Source organism: Mchenga conophoros, linkage group LG5, assembly GCF_057382185.1.
Source record: "Mchenga conophoros isolate Kocher_MC1m ecotype Shallow Benthic linkage group LG5, M_conophoros_male_GT1.1, whole genome shotgun sequence".
Taxonomy (NCBI): domain Eukaryota; kingdom Metazoa; phylum Chordata; class Actinopteri; order Cichliformes; family Cichlidae; genus Mchenga; species Mchenga conophoros.
This window is the reverse complement of record NC_140530.1, coordinates 22670260-22689444: the sequence shown is the minus strand read 5'-3', so window position 1 is coordinate 22689444 and position 19185 is coordinate 22670260. Positions and strand designations below refer to the sequence as shown.

Sequence of the window (19185 nt, the reverse complement as noted above, 5' to 3'; positions counted from 1 at the left end):
CAACTTCTTCTGCATGAATCTGTCAGTAAACAACAGCGGCCTTCACATGGCAGCAGAAGTCTTCACATTCTTCCTCTGTCAGACGTAATTCGCATACCTCTGACACTTTCTGGAATGTTACACACACAACCACAAATACACGCAATTCTGACACACACACACACACAGCGTCCTCTGAAAGCACGGCTTCGCGGCTTTCAGCGCTGAAACGTGAAATTCAGGGAAGAAGCAGAAATCCAACACGTTCAAATGGTTTTTAAGTGAAGCCGAGTCTCTTTGATTATCGCCTTGAACTCTATGAAGGTCATTCAGAACAAGGTCACACATCTTCCAAGAGCAGTTGCAATGAAATTTTATTTGGTTGGTTATTATTATTATTATTTTTTTAAATCATATATAAATTCAATAAATATGTTTTTTATTGTTTCATTTTATGCTTTTATTTTATTTTCGCTGTTGCATGATCAACTATGTTTAAATTAATGGTCAAATTTACATGAATAAAAATTAACAGCAATTATTACACCAACAGTGTAATAATTATTGCACCTGTCCTTTAAGTAGGATTTTCTATGTCAAAGAGAAGAGAGACTATACATACAGACATTATACAGAAGCCCACCCCACAGTAAGGGTGAATGCTCAGCACTGAGGGCCAATGGCTTTGCCACTTCTACTTAAAATATGTCATCAATAGTATACATAACAACTTAGCTACTTACACTATACATTTAGATTTGGCTGGTTTATGTGAAACAATCAATGTCATACACCAATTTACTGCAAGCGTAACCCTCCTGCACATTTTCCTCATTAAAACAGAGACTGACCTATTTTAGATTCTGACAAATGTCCAGAGATTGTGTTCTTAGATGATCCACCGAGGGGAAACATCTCTCACAGAAATGGATGCAAACAAATAAATCATTCCTGATGCCTTGTAGCTTAACAAAGGTGTTGGAGTTGTATCCAAGACAACATCATCCCGGTGTGAACATCAGCAGGTTTATTACTGTGTGAATGCAATGAAATATATTTTCTCGCGGTCAGAACATTCTTGTTTAAATTACGGTTGTTGGAATAGTTAACATTTAGGGAAATGCACTATTATTGTTGTTTTTTGTGTGGTGCCAAGTCCAACAATACTGTGTTACTCCACTGTAAACACAGATAGCTTAGCATCTGCAACTGGAGAAACAGACTGGCTCGGTCACTTGGGGAAAAAAGGCTCCGCTTTAAAACTGTGTTTAATGTGTGTCAAACAGAGACGCAAAAACATGCAGCTTGTGTGTTGTGGCTGATGTTTTTTGCTCTAACTATTGCTTGACCACCAACGGTTTAGCCTTCCACCTAGTAGCCTTTGTGCAATCAGCTTGTGCAACAGCACGTCTCTGTTTGGTACCAAACCTGGCAACGTCACCATTTCGGAGATTTTGACACGGCTAAAAGCGTCAGCTTCATGTCTGAATGAGCACTCGGGGGTCACTTTTTCTAAAAGTCACTGCAACAGTATTTTGAGTAACTTTCAGGAGAAGTCTGAACCGCATGTTCAAGTAACCCCCTCCACCCCTCCCCGAGAGGGACATCAAATCCTGATAGACAGAATCAGAACAGAGCAGACTGATCAAACCACGAGAGCGTCACCAACCAAAGACCAGGTCTAAAAGTGTTTTCACACTTTGCAAAGAAACAGTTTTCCCTCTCCTCCCTACAAGTTAAGCCAGGCTTAGCACAGCTTGTCTCCAGCTATTAGCAGCCCAGGATTAGTCCTTTTTTTTCACCTTACTACAGACAGAAAGATTAATAACTGTAGTTAGATTTACTTGTATGTAAATCCCCCCATTTTAAACATCTTAACTGCCAGAGGACACCAGCTTTACTTTAATAAAGAATTTATTGATACCTGAAGGAGAAAGTTCACATTTAAATCATGAGCAGTTATAAATATGGGCCACTGAGTTCTGTTTTGGCGATGCTATACTATAGTCTCTTTGAGCCAGATTCCTCCATTATTTTTCTTTCCTCCTCATCTGACTCTATTTAAACAAGAATATTTCAGTGATGCTTTTACTTTAGCTTTTCCTGACATACCTGCTTTGACAGGAAGTAGCGTAGGTAGTGCTACACACAGTAAGGACCGCAGGTGCTCCTGCGGCTAAAAATCATGTGTGCCAGCAGAAAAAGCTACCCAACCTGTTCCATAGCAGCTCTGCCACTACTGAATATATGGTCTTTAAAAAAAGACAGAGTGTAGCACCAGAGCAATGCTAAGTTTTCACAAAGCTTTTTTCCCCCCTCATAAACTAAGTGTGGAAAATCAAGGACAAATTTTTATGAAAGCTGGATTTTCTGCACTTCTGCTCCACTGCTGCTGGGTAGCAGCCATCAAAAGGACAGCAAGCAAAGAGCTCTTTGAAAGGGAGTGACACTGGAGCCCCTCTCTGGATGGCTGCCATGCCACACTGATGGCGAGTATGTGGGCCTGTGTGAAATCTTTCCCGCAAAATGGAAAGGGGGGTAGAGGTAGAAGAGTGAGGGAGATTTTGTGTGTGTGTGTGTGTGTGTGTGTGTGTGTGTGTGTGTGTGTGTGTGTGTGTGTGTGTGTGTGTGTGTGTGTGTGTGTGTGTGAGTGTGAGAGAGAGAGAGAGCCTTATGTAACACGAATAGCTCCAGCAAACTGAAGCCTACAACTTACTACACTCTTTCGAGCTCAGCTGAATACTTGGGATGTTTCTCAACCATTGGAAGCCACCTCTGTTGCTGCAACACATAAGCAGATTTCTGTAAAGCCAAGATCAAAATAAATCACTTCTCAGCTCTGTCCAATTAGGAAACTTATTGAAACCCAAACTCCTTCTTGCATCATTCACATGTACAATCACACCTGTTCAACTGCTTGTTAACGCAAATATCTACTCAGCCAATCACCCGGCAGCAACTCAATGCATTTAGGCATTCAGATGTGATCAAGGAGACCTGTCAAATTTCAAACTGAGCTTAAAACTGGGGGAAGAAAGGTGATTTGAGTGACTTTGAACATGGCAAGGTTGTCTGAGTATTTCAGAAATGGCTGATCTAGTGGGATTTTCTCATGTGATCATCTCTTGAGTTTACAGAGAGAGAAAATACCCAGTGTGCTATATGGAACCCAATGAGAATCAACAGGAGAATCGATAAGGAATCAAGTCGATACGTGACAATGATAATGAAATCAGAATCGCTCTATTCTTATTAAATCCCATCCTTAGTAAAGACCCTACAACAGTACAGAGAAAACCCCGACAATCAAAGGACCTCCTTTGATCGAGCACTTCGTGAAAGTGGGACAGAAAAACTACCTTTTAATAGGAAGAAACCTCGAGCAGAACCAGGCTCAGGGAGGGGCAGCCACCAGCCTATTTTTATGTCTTGCTAGACTTGGTGCATGTTCAACTTTTATCACCATAAAAAGCTGCGTGAGAAGGTAAAACTTGACTCTTCTAACAGATGGAAGAAAGCAAGAAGCAGGATTCAGTTTTTCTTTTTTTATTTGAAGGACTACATTAATCCGAAAAATATCAACAATAAAACTAATGACTGCTTGCAGCTCTAGCTTTAATTATATTTGTCTTGGCTGTTTGACCTCTACTTCACACACACACCCTCAAAGGAATTGGCAACAACACAATCGATGAAACATCTTTACCTTTGAAGCCGCCTTATCGCTTCAAGACCTTGAGCCACCGCAGGTTTGAAAACAAAAGGATTGCAGGATGTTTCATAACATCCAACAGTAAGCTGCATGTAATCATTGTGCGAATGTGTTTGTAATCAGTTGGGCTCCGGCTGATATGACAACTCTAATCCAGGCTAGTTGTTGAGACAAGGCCGGGATCTGATCAGATAGTGAAGGCTTTAGCTGGAAGCTGAGGCTGGTAGAATCACAGCCAACTCTCTGCTGCTGATTGTTGCTGCTACCCCGCAAATGGAGCACAAGCCTCAGCATGAAGGGCAACGTTTATCTCGAAAACTAGTGCCCGAGCTACGGTGTTTACTGCCTGAAATCAGTTTATCAGGGAGAAACTTTTCAGATCACTGTCATTTCACTGACAAGGGTTGCTGCTCCTTAGGAGAGCCGATCCAAAATACTGAGCCAACTTACAGGAATAGTTCCTAAGTGCGGGTGGCCCCAGTGGGAATCCAGCCTCTAAAGTCATTCAACTAGCTAGTGCTACACAACCACTGATGGGCTTTGCTATTAAACACACATCTGTTTTACATATTAGGACTGACACCAAAGCACAAAGTGCAAAGTCGAGCTTTCATCATGGAGACTGGCTCCATCTGATATGTAATTAGAGGACCACACAGACTGATGTGGTTTATGGCTGCTGGATACAACACTGACTGTGCGCTGTTGGTTGAGGAAGAAGACGAGGGATATCCAGTTGGAAGAAAATTTTTGGTTCGTGTAGGTGATCTTGGATAGTTCATAAAAGTATTTACAAACCTCTGTTCATATATCTGTGCATACACAGTGTGGCCTCTCATTGGAGGGCATTTAGGCTGTATGTAAACTATGCTAGTGGGACATTCACTCATCAGATGAAAAAAAAGTAAAAATAACTGAAACACACATAACAAAAACATGGTGGAAGTGGTACTGATACAACATTTTACAACACTTCCATTTCTGTGCGACGTCTCAGCAAATCCTAAAAGCTTAAAGCATAGAAAAAAAAAAACACATTCAAATTTTAAGGGTGAATTGTTGAACTAGAAATACTGAACTCCAGGTTTTTTGTACCATAAATCCAGACTTAGGATGAGTCCTAAGTCTGGATTTATGGTGTGCTCCTGAATAAGTCGGAAATTCCGGGTTCCTACTGGGAAATTATTTGTGGAACGTCCCCTCAACTCAGATTTCCCACTCGGAAAGTCGGCGCAGACCAACACACCCCAAGGTGTGCAGAGATGCTGCAGGAAGGTTTAATCCAACACAGGAGTACTACTATGTCATTTTACTGTGCAGTGCTGATGCACAAACATCAGGATAAGCTGCAGGTTTTTGGAAACAAGTTCCACAGACATATGAAGGTAAACTTGGCTCTTTTTTTGTCATAGTCACCAAAGATTTGAAGTGCTACATGCAAAAAAAAAAAAAAAAGAAAGAAAGAAAGTAAAAAGAAAAAAATTCCAGCAAACTCAGGAAAAGAGTGAAAGTGAAAAGATCCTGGGTTCTGCAAAAACGACAATGATCAAAATCAGACCTCGAAATCCATCATGAACTGTTTACAGTCTCCTGACCGCTACCAATCTGCATAAGGTACATAATGGCACCTCCCAAAGAGGTTTTGGCCTTCCCCCAAAGGAAAATCACCAGGACTGAAAATGATTTTTTTTTTTTTTATAACCGCTGTTTTTTTTAATGGTTTTGAATGAACTCAAGCAGAAAATCGATTTTTATGCATCAAATGACCACAAAAAACAGGAAAACACATGCACTTCTGTTAGCAAAGTAATACAGAGTCTTTAATACAGAGTCCCTCAGGGAGGAGCAGCTATTTGCTGTGACTGGCTGGGGGTGAGGACAGAGGGAGACAGGATAAAAGACACACTGTAGAAGAGAGATGGAGATTAATAATAAATGCATGAAAAGTGTGAAAAGAGGTGAGTGTAAAAAATATAAGCTTTATCTAAAAGGAAAGTTTTCAGCCTAATCTTAAAAGTAGAGAGGGTACATCATATATTTTGATGCACGCTCAAAAATACAGGTAAAGAAACCGTAGGACGGAGCGTTTTCAGTGGGAGAAACATTTCGTCACTCATCTAAGTGGCTTCTTCAGTCTCAGCTGACTCCAGGTTTCTCCAACCTTATAAACAGTTCATTTGCATAATGACTGAAACTAGCACCAAACAATGGACTGTGAGGTCAGTTTCTTGACTGTTAATATGCATACTGTCATGACCACTGATCAGCAACCACCAACCAAATCATGGCAATCCTCACGACACTTAACACCGTACACTATACTACTCCGTTTGTGCCGGGGGACCCCATCCTTGGGGTGGACCAATTTTGGCACAGCGTGTTGCCTCTCAGCTATTCCAATACTCCTGATACATAAACGATCACTAAGTGATCATAAGTGATCCAAATGAAGCATCGTGCTACATGATATGCATCTACTATGGAATAAAACATCTTTGAACATTAAATGATTTTTAAAATAATTCATAGATTAAGAACTGAAAGACTGGATGATAGAAAACAAAGGGATCAACGGAGTATTTGTGTGTTGCAGAATAAGTTGGCAACAAGTCTGTTGGCAGCCAGTAATTATTCAGTTGCTGCTATTTGTGATACATTATGACTCATATGCAATTTATAGGAAAACATTGCTTGAAATAAATCTGGGTTTGTAAACTTAATGTGTCATATTCCAGTAAAAAGGTCAATTAGGATTAAAAGTGTTAAACTCTTTTTGACTGAGTCTCTTCTTTCGCAACACACTTGAAACAGTCACACACACACACACACACACACACACACACACACACACAAAACATAAGTGCATGTGTGCGTTCCCATTTTCAGGCAAGAAAATGACATCATAGGGTACTATGCAACACCAACTGTTGGTGTATTCCCAACAACATTCCTGAATTCCTCTGTGGTATTTCTTCACCATGTGGGCAGTCTGTCAATTCTGCAAGTCAATTTTGCAGTCTGGGGGTTTTACTGGTTGAGAGACAGTTTAAAGTAGGGTGAAAATGTCAAGACAAATGCAGGAAATAAAAAGTTTTGAAAGAAATGGAATAATAGCAGAACATATCTGTCTGGTTAATCTTTGTTTCTACCTTCCGCTATGGCCACAAACTTTAGGTAGCGACTAAAGGTATAAGATAGCCGAGACAAATAATGGAGATTAGCTTCCTCCAAAGGCTTTGAGGGTTCAGCCTCTGAAACAGGGTGTGGAAATCATGTATTTGGCAGGAGCTCACGGTAAAGGTGCTGCTCCTCCACATCAAAAGGAGCCAATTGGTGTGGTTTGAGCATCTGACTAGGATGCTTCCTAGGTGAGGTGCTTTGGGCACGTCCAACCAGGAAGTGACCCCGGGGCAGACCCAAGACACGCTGGAGAGATTATGTTGGCTGGGGATGGCCTGGCTTGGGGATGCAGTAGAAGGTGGTCTGGGATTCTCTGCTTAGACTGCTAATGAGATTTTAAAAAATGGATGGAGGCAGCGTGTAGTGCGCGCTGACACAATAAGCAGAACTGTCACTGGTATTGCTTGGAAGTAAAAACACTCATTTGATAAAGTAGTTCCAGATGCCTCGGTGGATATAAAATGTCGGGACTAAGAGATACAGATTCAAAGCAGTACATGTGTCAAACCAGGATGTAGATTTGGTTTGGCTAAACGAGAAACAGACCACAAGACTGTTTAAATATACTGAGTGTAAACATCTCACAACTAGCAGCTATTTCCACAGATTTTAAAAACTCTTGACAGTCATACTGGGTCACACAAAAACACTATAATTACAGCAAATTTAATTCCGTGTACCAATACTGAAATTCTGGGAACTTGCATAAACAGCAGCAGACTTCACTTCTGTACAGATTTTTACTATTATGTGATTGGTTCACACAAGGAGCATTTGTGTCTATTTTCTCTGCACGTGCACTTTATAGTCCTCTTCCCACCCAGAAAACACTGTAACCTGAGGAAAAACCTCAGGGCCTTAATAACTATGTAATTCTGCAGCCACATGGCACCGCACTGTATTCCTTAAGTTAACGAAAACTAAAGACATTCCACATCTGAAGGGTTTGTGTACTACAGTACAGCTAGACCGAAATGTAGGTAGTCCCAACCCCCTCGTTTTGAAATGATCACTATGTGTGCTTCCATTTCCTCCAGCAATCCCCTGTGTTCTTTCTGATGTCCTCTTTGTTCCAGGGCTGCAGCTCTCATGGGGGAGCTCGGTGAACATGGCGTGTAATTGGGTGTGCATGGGTACACAATCTGTTCACTGGGACTTGAGACAGGAAAAGGAAAAGGGGATGGGTGGAGACAGGAAAAGGAGGGGAACCTACTAACTTAACCTGCCCTATCGGTGACACATATCCTATGTGCAGATTACGTTCAAAGAAAAAAGAAAAAGACCCACACACCCTCTCTTTGACACTAAAAGGCAATAACTTTTTATTAAATATTTGACTTTTTTTTTTAAGAGTGTTTGTTTTTTCTACAAAAAAATAAACACTCATCACTAAAAATATAATGCGAGGATAATCTGTATATGAAATGACAGCCTTAGGATATGAAAAAGTAAAGCAAATCTATTCTTTCCAGCAGAGTGAGACTTCTCTCACTCCAAAAATAAAGATCATTTTGCTTCCTTGATCTGTAGCCTCAGTAAACACTTTACTGATGAGTTTATGTTCTCAATTCCCAGTTTCATGTCTTTTTGAGTGTAACAAGACGCTCATTTTGTAAATTATGGTCCCCGTCAGAGTTAAAAACAAAGGATAAAACCGGATATTCTTTAGGGTGGGCCTATCACTCTATTCTAAAACTGTGCAGTGTATCTCAGTTTCTCTCTCAGATCCATGTGTTTGTCATGTCCGGTTTCATAACGCCAAGTTCGCAGGAGCCAAAATGCCTCACTTGAGGTTTTCAACACACAATTTTGCAAACCACTGGTTTGTGTCATGGTTACCAGTTCCATCTTTTATATGCAGTCTATGCTTTTATCTCTGTCGTTCTGCTGTCGTGGTTTACTGAGGTACTTACTAGAAATACTACTGGGTGTGACGTTATAGGACACCTCACTGAATAGCAGTGGTGTGACTCCAGCACTCACAAACATCACTGCAGTGCTACAGGAAGCCAGCTCAACTTTCATCATCTTACATCGATGCAGTGACCCTCGCAGGCATCAGTTTGTAGCTTCATACCAATGGAAATGTAACAGAACTCAATCAAGCTGCCATTGCACTTCAGTAACACTGTTGGACTCATTATGAAATCCAATGCTTTTTTTATTCCACGTATGCTTCTTCCCAGTTCAAAGCCCAGCAATCTTACTTATTTATAGTCTCTAGTTGTCAGACCTGAAAGGCTCAAGTGTCGATGTTTGAGGCACTTTTTCCTCACAAAGCTTCCCCCACATCCAGCGTGGATCCAAATTTGGTGGCTCCTCTGTAACTTAGGCAACTTTATGGGGTTAATTTCCTTCTGAACTTGACAAAAATGTTAACAGATACCCAATTATCTTATCTTATATTTATTAGGTATTTAATTCAATCGATAAAGGAATGCTACTTGTATGGCTCACCAGCAGCTGAGGGAAAATGTGGCTGAAAAGGCTGGGGGGGGGGGGGGGGGGGGGGGGTGTTAAACCCAGGTCATAATTTTATTAAATGACAGCAGTGTGTTTTACAATAGCTACAAAAAACAGCCCAGTCGTTAAAAGTGTAGCAATTACATTTGGAGACAGAGGGAAAATAAGTGACACAAGGAAAAATGGGAACAACAGGACAACACGGATGAAGCTCGAGAGGAGGTTGAAGAAAATCAACGTCAGGCGGAAAGTGAAGGATAACGTGGATGGGAGTGAAAGTCGTCTGACGCAAGTTAAAAAAGGGAAAAGAGATGGCTTAGAGGAGCTCTCGTGGGAACGGCGTTAATGTTCAGGTCCCAGCTGAGGTCATGTCCCCTTGGCTGTGTTTTCATAATCTCCCGAGTCTTGGGGTAATCAAACAAAGCAGTGGCATTCTCAATACTCGACCCAGATAACAAACTTTGGACCAAACCCTTTCACGGAGAACTGACAAACCAGAAGCGATGCAGCATCCTCTTTTCATTTCCTTTGCTACTTTTCACTCTCTCTTTTCTTTACTTTAAGTCAGCCGGAGTCTGCTGCCACCACCTCCACCTCCCCCTTTTCCCACTTTTTCTGTCAGCGTCGTGAAGGCCAGCAACAACAACAAATGGAGCCTCTCTCCGCTGGGTGTGGTGGCCTGCAGAGCAACAGCTGGGTTCTGTTGTTTCTCCTGAGACACCAACAGACTATTCGCCCTTCTTTGCAGGAGGACTGTTCTTCCATGTTCTTAACTTTTTTCTTAAATATTTAGGGGCTTAAATTTCCCAAATGTCCTCTTTTTCCAGTGGCAGTGACTTTCTACCTTTCTCTGAAATGTTTCCCTAGATCGAAACCGTTTTTGAAAACAACATTTAGTTCGACAACTGACATATCCTCTTTCCTTTAAAAGTCTCTTGCTCCATCTGCCTTACTCTACTTTTCTGTCCTTTCTCTCACTGTCAGCCACTGGCTATCGTTCTCCATCTTCCACTTCCCTACGTTTTTCCCCGTTCCCTGTTGACCATTTCCCAGTGACACATTTCCTGTACAGCAGAGGTTATCAACACATTTTAGAGTCATATCAGGGTTTAAAAAAAAAAGGGTAAAAAATTTCTAATTTAGCTACATAGTAAAATATATAACAGTACGCTTGAAAAAAGTCCTTTTACAGATTACGTATGATTTTTAAAAACTGGTTTTCGCTGTTCAGTTACAGCTGTTATGACAGTGACAACTATTATTTGTGTGCCAAAGCTGCAGTAAAATTAAAACCTTTAAAAGTTTGAAGCCTCTGTTTAGATCAGCTGCAGTCGCCTTTGGCGAGGCATTAGCATGTGTGTGTGCTCGCAGTGTAATGAACCATTTTTGAGGGTGCAACTAACCGAATGGCAATAACAGATCAACTTCAGAGGCGGTGTGTGTACGTGTATGTGTGCCCTGCCAGTTCAGACCTGCCCTACGTTTAATTAGAACTATGAGTCAAAGCCCAACTTGTGGTCAGAGCAGCAATCAAACACTAGCAGGGCCCCATGGGCACGTGCACTAAGACACACACGGGCTTGGGTAAGCGTGCGCGCACATTCACAGATCCTCTCACGCACTTCTGCCTAACAAAAACCCTCAACAGAATGCAAATTATGAAACGAGAACTCTTTTTTTCTCTGTTTTAAAATCTGTAAATTGTCAAATTGAGTGCAAATACTATTCAAACCAGTCGTTCTACTGTAGAGCAGCAATCCCTGCACGCAAATACAGACACACACATACACAAACGCATTTAATAGAAGAAAAGAAGACAAAGTGCTTAGTAAACCACAGTTGAAGCAATCTTTTGATCTGATGCTAAGCACACCAGACAGTCACAGTCTTTCATTACAAGGCTTTGCACTTTGCGAATCAGTCACTGCCAACAACTTAAAACTTCATATATGAAGAAAAGAAACAAAGTCAGTCAAACATTAGCCAAAGTCTATCTGTGAGCGTTAGTCGTAGTCTCACTCACAGATAGCAGACAAACACAAATATACTATATGTACAGATACATGCTGTATGCAAATCATGCAGTACTTATCGTGCGTGCACCCGCGTGTATGTATGTGTAATTATCAGAACCCCGGGCTCGATGTTATCACTGCTCTCCATGTGCTCGACAGGACGGCATCGGGAGAAAAGATAAGAACCGGCACTGTGGCCAGATGTCCAATGTGTGCGTGTGTGCAATTCCTTTTCAAATCGGAGCTCCTGGGCAGATTACCTGTGACCAGCAAGGCAGGCCAGAATCAGGCTACAAGATCCTCTCTCTCTCTCACACACACACACACACACGTACACACACAGACTCTTATCTCTGTCTTTGATGCAGCTGGAGATTTTTACTGTGTTTGCCAAAACCAGAAAATGAGGACAAAAAGCCCTGAACTGACAGAATCCATGGAAAACACTTTAGACTCCAGGTTATATGTACACACAGCAGCTATCTGTGCTCATGTGAATGTAAAACTGATCGTTTAATTATTCTTGACTTTTTTTTTTTCAAATAAATTTCTGTATGTTGTAGTAGTTGTGCGTAACAGAAAAATACAACTCTTAGTGGGTTTGATGTTAGAAACACTCCTGAATGGAGATTTCGTCATGTGCTAATACATCTGTGTATGCCAGGTTTCAGCATATCAAACAATAGAATATGTACTGGGCACAATGTGTGCTTACATTCTGATAACATTCACTTCCTTTGGTTCCAGCTGAGCTGCATTTACTTGGATACAGATGACACATTTGACCTTCACTGGAAAGGTAAACATCCATTAAATTCAGCGCTGGTATCTCCAAACCTTTTGTCCTTAGTGAGGAACAAAACAAAGTATTTGAATTTAATTACTCACCCTGAAAGATGAGATTGGACCCAATATGTAGTGATGTTGTCTAATACCAGTTTCAGTATCAAGGAGGATGAGATTATTGTTTATAATCCAACCTTCAAATGAAAAGTGTAATATCTTTAAATATAAATTAAATATAATATGTCTTTAAATATAATATCATTGTTTTTCTGTTTTTTTTTTAACCTTAAAGCAGTTTCAGTAACAATGCAGAGCAGACCCCTTACTTATATCACTGCAACTGTAGTGCCACAGTCTCCAGTTTGAACAGTGAGGGGGAAAATGAACAAAAACAAACAAACAAACAATCACATAAAAGTTGGAACTTTTGCAATTTTTGCTATAACCAGACTTCATCCAGCAAAGATGAAGGCATTCTTCATGGGACTTTATATTAGACACTTAGTAACCTGTCCACAGCATACCCTGCCTTCCGTCCCTCATGACCTGAATTGGTTAAGTAGCAGAAAATGGACAGATGGTAATATAAACGGTTTTATATTCAAAATTATGCATTTATCAAACTGGGCTTCCAGGACTCCATTACACACTTATACCTAAAACAACACTACCTCATCATCCATTAATAGATGGCAGAACATTATTTTTCTAAATGATACATAGCTCGCCAACTTGATTCACTTCATTTGATAGCGCCAAATCACAACAACAGTTGTTGTCTCAACGTATTTTATATTGTAAGGTAAAAAACCTTCAATTACAGAGAGAAAGCCCCAATGATCAGACGACATCCTATGAGCAAGAACCTGGTGACAGTGGGAAGGAAGAACCCCCGTTTAATAGGAAGAAACCTCTGGCTCAGGCTCAGGGAGAGGCAGCCATCTGCTGTGACTAGTTGGGGAGTAACAATAAAATGTGTATCTTTTTGCTTTTCAAAAATTGTGCATTACTTAGCGTTTTCTCCGTAGTTTAACAACAAAAAAAAGGGTATACAAAAAAGAAGACAAAAACCAGTGACGGTGTGTTTTGACACCATGAGAAAAACATAATATAGGTGTTGTCATATCAATAAATCATTCAAGAGTTTTTTGAGTACTAGCAAATAAGTTATTTGTATTGGGACTAAATAATACCAGAAATCAGATAATAAAATCTTAATCTCCAATAACATAATGTCCATGTTAAAACAAAAATTACATTGAATAGTTCAGCTGTGTAGCAAACCGATCCACATGTAAGCAAGTGGTGTTGGGGTGCTTGCACAAGTGACAGTCCACTCCAAAAGTGCAAAGCTGACACAGATACAGAAATAGTTGTTAAGCTACCGAACAGGAAGGAGAGTAGGAGCTAAACAGGGACGACTAGACTACTACTCTGTCTGCTGCCACCCAGTCATCTGTCCATCTGTCTGTCGCTCGCTTCCTGGCTCGAAGAAGACATCACTTTGGACTGACTGGCGCCTGAGAGGAGAGGCCATGTATAGGAACAGGGCCTCTGTAAGTTTTCCCATGTAGTGAAGGAAAATTTGGCTTTATGGATCCTATTTATGACTTATGAAAATACCTCCCTGTGATTGATGATTAGTAATTCTGTATGAGCTTCTTTGGGGTCAAGACACAGGACAGCTGTTCTGGGTGCCATGCTTCTTCTCCACCCCCATCCTACAGTACATCCCTTTGCTGGCTCCAATCCTGTGCATAAGGGTATTAATACAGCCCACCAAGGGAGAAAAGTGGACTTATTTCCGTGCCAAGAAGCTTTACAACATATCACCTGCTGTTCTTCTCACCTCTTCATCTTTATCTCCACATTGAGTGAAAAAGCTCGGAAAAATGCTAATATCAGTAACAACAATAATAAACCTACATAGTGCTAAATCAACAATAACTCGGGTAATCTATTAAAATTGACCAGTCTTTTCTTCCTTTTATAAAACAAAATCTCTGTGTTTGTCTCTTTGTCTGCCAACTCCTCCTACACGATGAGGATTTGAGCAACCATTACAATGCCATCAAATTGCTTGGCAACCACCTAGCAACAGGCTAGGCTGAACAGTATTTTTTGCCTCTATGCACCTACAACACCTTATGAAAGGATCCTATTGTTTTAATTTTATGACAATAACATGTCCATTATAACCACAAAAGCTGAATTATATGTGATAGATGACAATGTTATCACGTTGCCTAGCAATCACCTTGCAATGGGCTAAAAGAGACCATTGTTTGCATTTATACACTTACAGCACCTCATATTTTTTTAATTTCACGGCCAAACAAGAACAGGCAACAAACAATATTGCAATATGAGCATGTACTAATAAGGCAAATGGATCACTGACTGGATATTTCTTCTTTCTTCTTCTTCCTGGGTATTTATATTTTGCTGAACATGGCACCTTGTAATGATGGAAACACTGAGCAGCTCTGCTAGTTCTAAGTGTCATGTTACCTCAGCTAGAGGATCAGAAAGGTGGGACAGGGGCAGTTAAATGACTGATGGCGTACTGTAGCTGCCACACCTGACCCAAGTCCTGAATGACCTGCCCTGGCACAGAACATGTATTATTCAATCCGGTAACTCTATTGAGTAAAGCAGGCTGTGGTTGAATCACTTTGTTATCCCTATTTGTCAAACTTCACTTGTTTGCACTACACTATTTTCCCTTTTGTGGTTGCCAGCACTCACTGCCAGCGTCAGACAACCAAGAGCCAATTTGTGCTGGACAATCTAGAACCTGTGAAGACTAGGGTTAGTTATAAAAACAAACACACAAGAATTACTCACCCCACTTATATGTTAAGGTTAGCATATGTAGGATTAGCAAGTGAGGTTAAAAGTCAAGCCACCGATGACACAAAGCTTCTGAATTTAGCCTGTAAAGGACTGGGATGATTTAGACTATGTATAGGAACAAAGTTTCTGCATGTGTGAGAAACTATGTAAAGAAAGGAAGGATAGAAGATGTGACCTGTCTCTCCCTGCTGGCATGCATCAGAGAAAGAAGAGCACACTTTTATAATTAGCAGTGCAGAAGATGTCAAGCAGGAATAGCTGACATATGTATGGGACATAAATATGCATGTGCCACATGATGGTATGCACGCTTTACTTTTTACATTAATACACAGAAATACAAAATCACACAAAAAGTCTGTAATGTAGCAATATTTTCATAAATTTTCCTTGAAGGTTTTCTGGAATTAACTAATTGAGATTATTCAAGGAGTAAACTTCAGATCAATTAATTCAAATGATCTGTAACAATAAGTATTTGAGGCAGAGTGAACTTAGAAGCTATCAAATTATAACAAGAAAGAAATGAAGACTAAAGTTTCCAGTAATAAATTTAGAATGATCACATATTTCCTCATGTTAAAACTGAAATTTCTTTTTATGAGATCTGTGAAGAATCTCTTCTTGACTTTCAAACTCTAAACAAATTATGGAACATGGTATCAAATAACTTTCTGAATCCTTCTTCTGTGTTTCAACCACAACTGCTACCTTTCCTCTCCTTTCCTGGAAACTGCTGCATGAAAGCAGCCAGTTAATGTTCTACTGAATTAAATATAAAATGCTTCATCTCTCTGCATCTTAATAGGTGATATTTTAACTTCTTTTGTGGTTTGACATGTTTTTACTGGAAAGAAGATGTTGGGCTGAGATCAAGGGGGAGATATTATACATAATTCAAATGGTGATGTTTTATGCTAGTAATAGATGATATTAAAACATGCATCAGGCATGCTTTTTTGTTTCAACTGATTATAAAATAAGAGTTAGTTGCATAATGTAGTTGTATCCAGACTGGTTTCATGAAAAAGTGTCGCTTTCACCATGCACTTCTGTCTGCCACTGGGCATGAAAACTACCGGGAAAATGAAGTTTCAATCGTGCAGCCAAAACAAAAGGAACATTTCATTTTCCTGGTAGTTTTCCTGAATTAGCTTGTAATGGCAGATGTTGGAATAAGTAAAATAAATAAAGACTGCATGGCCAAAAAAAAAAAATCAATAAAAAGCAAGGTGAAGAGGAAGTGTATAATCGAAATCTAAAGTTTAAACAAGAGTAAAGTCAGTTGGCTAGAAACGCAAGAGAGCACTCTAATACTTGGCTTTTGCTGCTAAACTCAATAAGGGCCCAGTCACACAGGCCTAGAGACTTGACGGTGACCTCCTAGCAACCACCAGTAACTAGGACAAAATGTGTATTACTCAAAAGGTCAGGAAGTGCTTGCTTCGGGTCCAATCGATTGCTGAAGCCCCAGCCACAGATCCAGAGACCGGTCAGTAATGCCAGTGACACAGGTTGCAAGGGAATTTTGAAACAATGTGTTACCAACCAATATTTTCCATTTCCAGTTTCACTCAGTGATTAGTTGGCAAGTGTTTGCACACAAATCAGCATCATTCAGGCAAATCACAGGTGACCGTGGGAGAGGTTTTTGGTCCAGAACCTTCTTTGCAACCGATGTCACATAGCGACAGCCATCTTTAATAAAATGATAAGTCTGGCTGCTTTACCAGGTGTAACAATGAATAAATCCTTTTTTTCCATGGATGCCTGGATGTTAAAGTTTAACAGAGTTAGAAGTTAGCAGGGAGTTAGCTTGCTAATTTCCATCTAAACATAATATACCCTGTTCCAACTGAGGGATTTCAGAAAAATTAAAACGTACAGTTCTGCTATCACTTCTGACATAAATGAAGACAGAAAACTAAACAGCAGTGATGTTTGTGGGGTTACTGAAGTTTGGCTAGCTGGTATGTACTGATGTGCTACGTGGTGGCTAGCTATATAAACACATTAGCACAGTAACGTTTCCACTCAATAAAAGTTAGCAATCGCATGGCAGGTTGCTGTAAACGGACCAAACTTCAGTCAGAAGCACAACCGAGATCATTCATCAACAATACGAGGTTAGTCATTAATATACTGTTGCATGGGATGGGCTGTAGTTACACTGTAAGGTTTTTAAAAAACGGTGCTTTAAAACGTGCTGCCGATGAATAGTGGTAATAAAAACTGAGAAACGCAGACAGTGTTCACCGACCTTTTCCCCCCCTTTTTTTAAGGAGCTTGTTCAGATTAAATCGAAAATTAAATAGAAAATAGACAGTGTTTAAAAAAAAACAACAGCCTTAGTAAACACAAAGTAGTTTGGACCCGGAAGCAGGGTTCATACATCATCACTTAACAACTGGATAGGAAGTTGGTGTTTATGAACAGCAACAGCTTGTTAACACACAATTTCCATACTTTCCAAGTCTTACTGAATGGAGTTTCATGGATTTCATCAAGTAAAAAAAACAAAAGGATTGTACTTAGATATAAAGAGTTAAAAAAAAAAAAATAGGTGATTTCTTTTTTGTTTCAAAGGAACTTAATAGTAAATCGAAATGAAAATAAGCAACTACTCAGGGACAGTAGATTGCAGTCAATTTAAAGACAATTTATACTTTTTTAAAATGTCTCTCTCATTCTCCCTCCTTATTTTTTTTTCCCCACTCGAACTCTCCGTCTCACAGGAGGGTGTGCAGTGCAATAATGAAAAAGCAGACTTAATATGTTTTCCCTGAGTCCATCTGGTAATAATTGCAGCATGTAGCAACTGTAGCTGTGTTTGGATAAAGCTCTGACATACATGGGGCCCTCTGACGCTCATAGAGTAAGCGTGTGTGTGTGTGCACGCGTGTGTGTGTCTCCACTGGGAGAGTCTGTTTATGTGGGGACAAAGAGAGAGAGAGAGGAAGAAGAAAAAAAAGCATGTGACTGGATAATTTGTGTTACTCTGAGTGTGTGTGCGCGTATCCGCACTTGTATGCTTTCCAAGCTGCTGGGTGACGGGCCAACATAACTAAATCAACTTTATCGTCAGCGCACTGTTTTACGTGGATAAGCGCAGAGCAGAGCATGGATGAATGTGTGTGGGTGGTTGGGTAACATCTCCTCCTCAAGGGGATGAGTATGACTCAGGGTGATGATTACTGGCATCTGATGGCACTGAGATTGCTACCAAAAAGCCACAGGCACACTGGACAGATCCAGGTACCTACATCTTATCGAACACAGCTTCTGTGTACTAAAATTAGACCTAAAGAATTTTCAGCAAGACTCGGATCACTTCTTTACTTAGACGACAGGTACGGTTCAATCTTAGGTCACGCAGCAAAACCAAAATAATTTAGATAGCAACTGTCAGAGCAATTATCCAAAGTGTGCCTCACAAACCGATCTTGAGCAAGACACTGACTCACAATATGTAACCTTGGATATTTGGAGTATCAACTTAAAAACAAATGCCTCCCAAATCAGGGGCCCCTGTACCCAAAGGAGGAATACAAGATGGTCCTATATTATTAAAAAGGGATTGAAGTAATTTCACAATGATTTCATTTCAAAATGCAACAATAAGATGATGATGTTACACAAACACAGGTTACACCCTCTAGAGTGTGTTCACATAACCAAACCCATATTAAATGTTGCCTAGTTTTTCACTCAAATCCTTGTGGAGCAAATCACATCAAGTGTTACTTGTGTGATATGAGATTCTTGTACTAAGCATGTTCTAAAGGCCCCTTTGTTAAAAATCAAGCAGCTGTCACGGTATTCAACATGAGACTACGTCCCAAAGAATCAAAACAGAAAAGAGTGTGACAAGTGACACATTCTTCTTCAAGTTCAGCACAGACGTGTCTAACTCGTGACTTGCTGCCAGTGCCAGTTGGAGTAGGTGGAAGGGAGTGGAGCATGGATTCTGCAGAAAGACCCTTTGTGCTAAAAGGGTCACACATCCTCTGTTTGAGCCATTTACAGGCTGACAGATTAACACATACGGGAAACACGCTCGTTCCCATGTTTACTGACAATGATGACAGGGACATACAACATACACAACTGAATATCAATGACCACGTGCTTCCTTGATGTTAATATAAGGAAACTGCACAGCCACAAAATAATATCTAACCTTGATAAAGTCAG

At 40.3% G+C, this 19185-nt stretch overlaps 1 protein-coding gene across 2 annotated transcripts in view; it reads right to left on the bottom strand.

The window, feature by feature from the left end:
• The window catches only part of atg7 (ATG7 autophagy related 7 homolog (S. cerevisiae)), a 58033-nt gene that overhangs the window by 1833 nt on the left and 37015 nt on the right, over positions 1 to 19185 (bottom strand). The window lies entirely within an intron of this gene.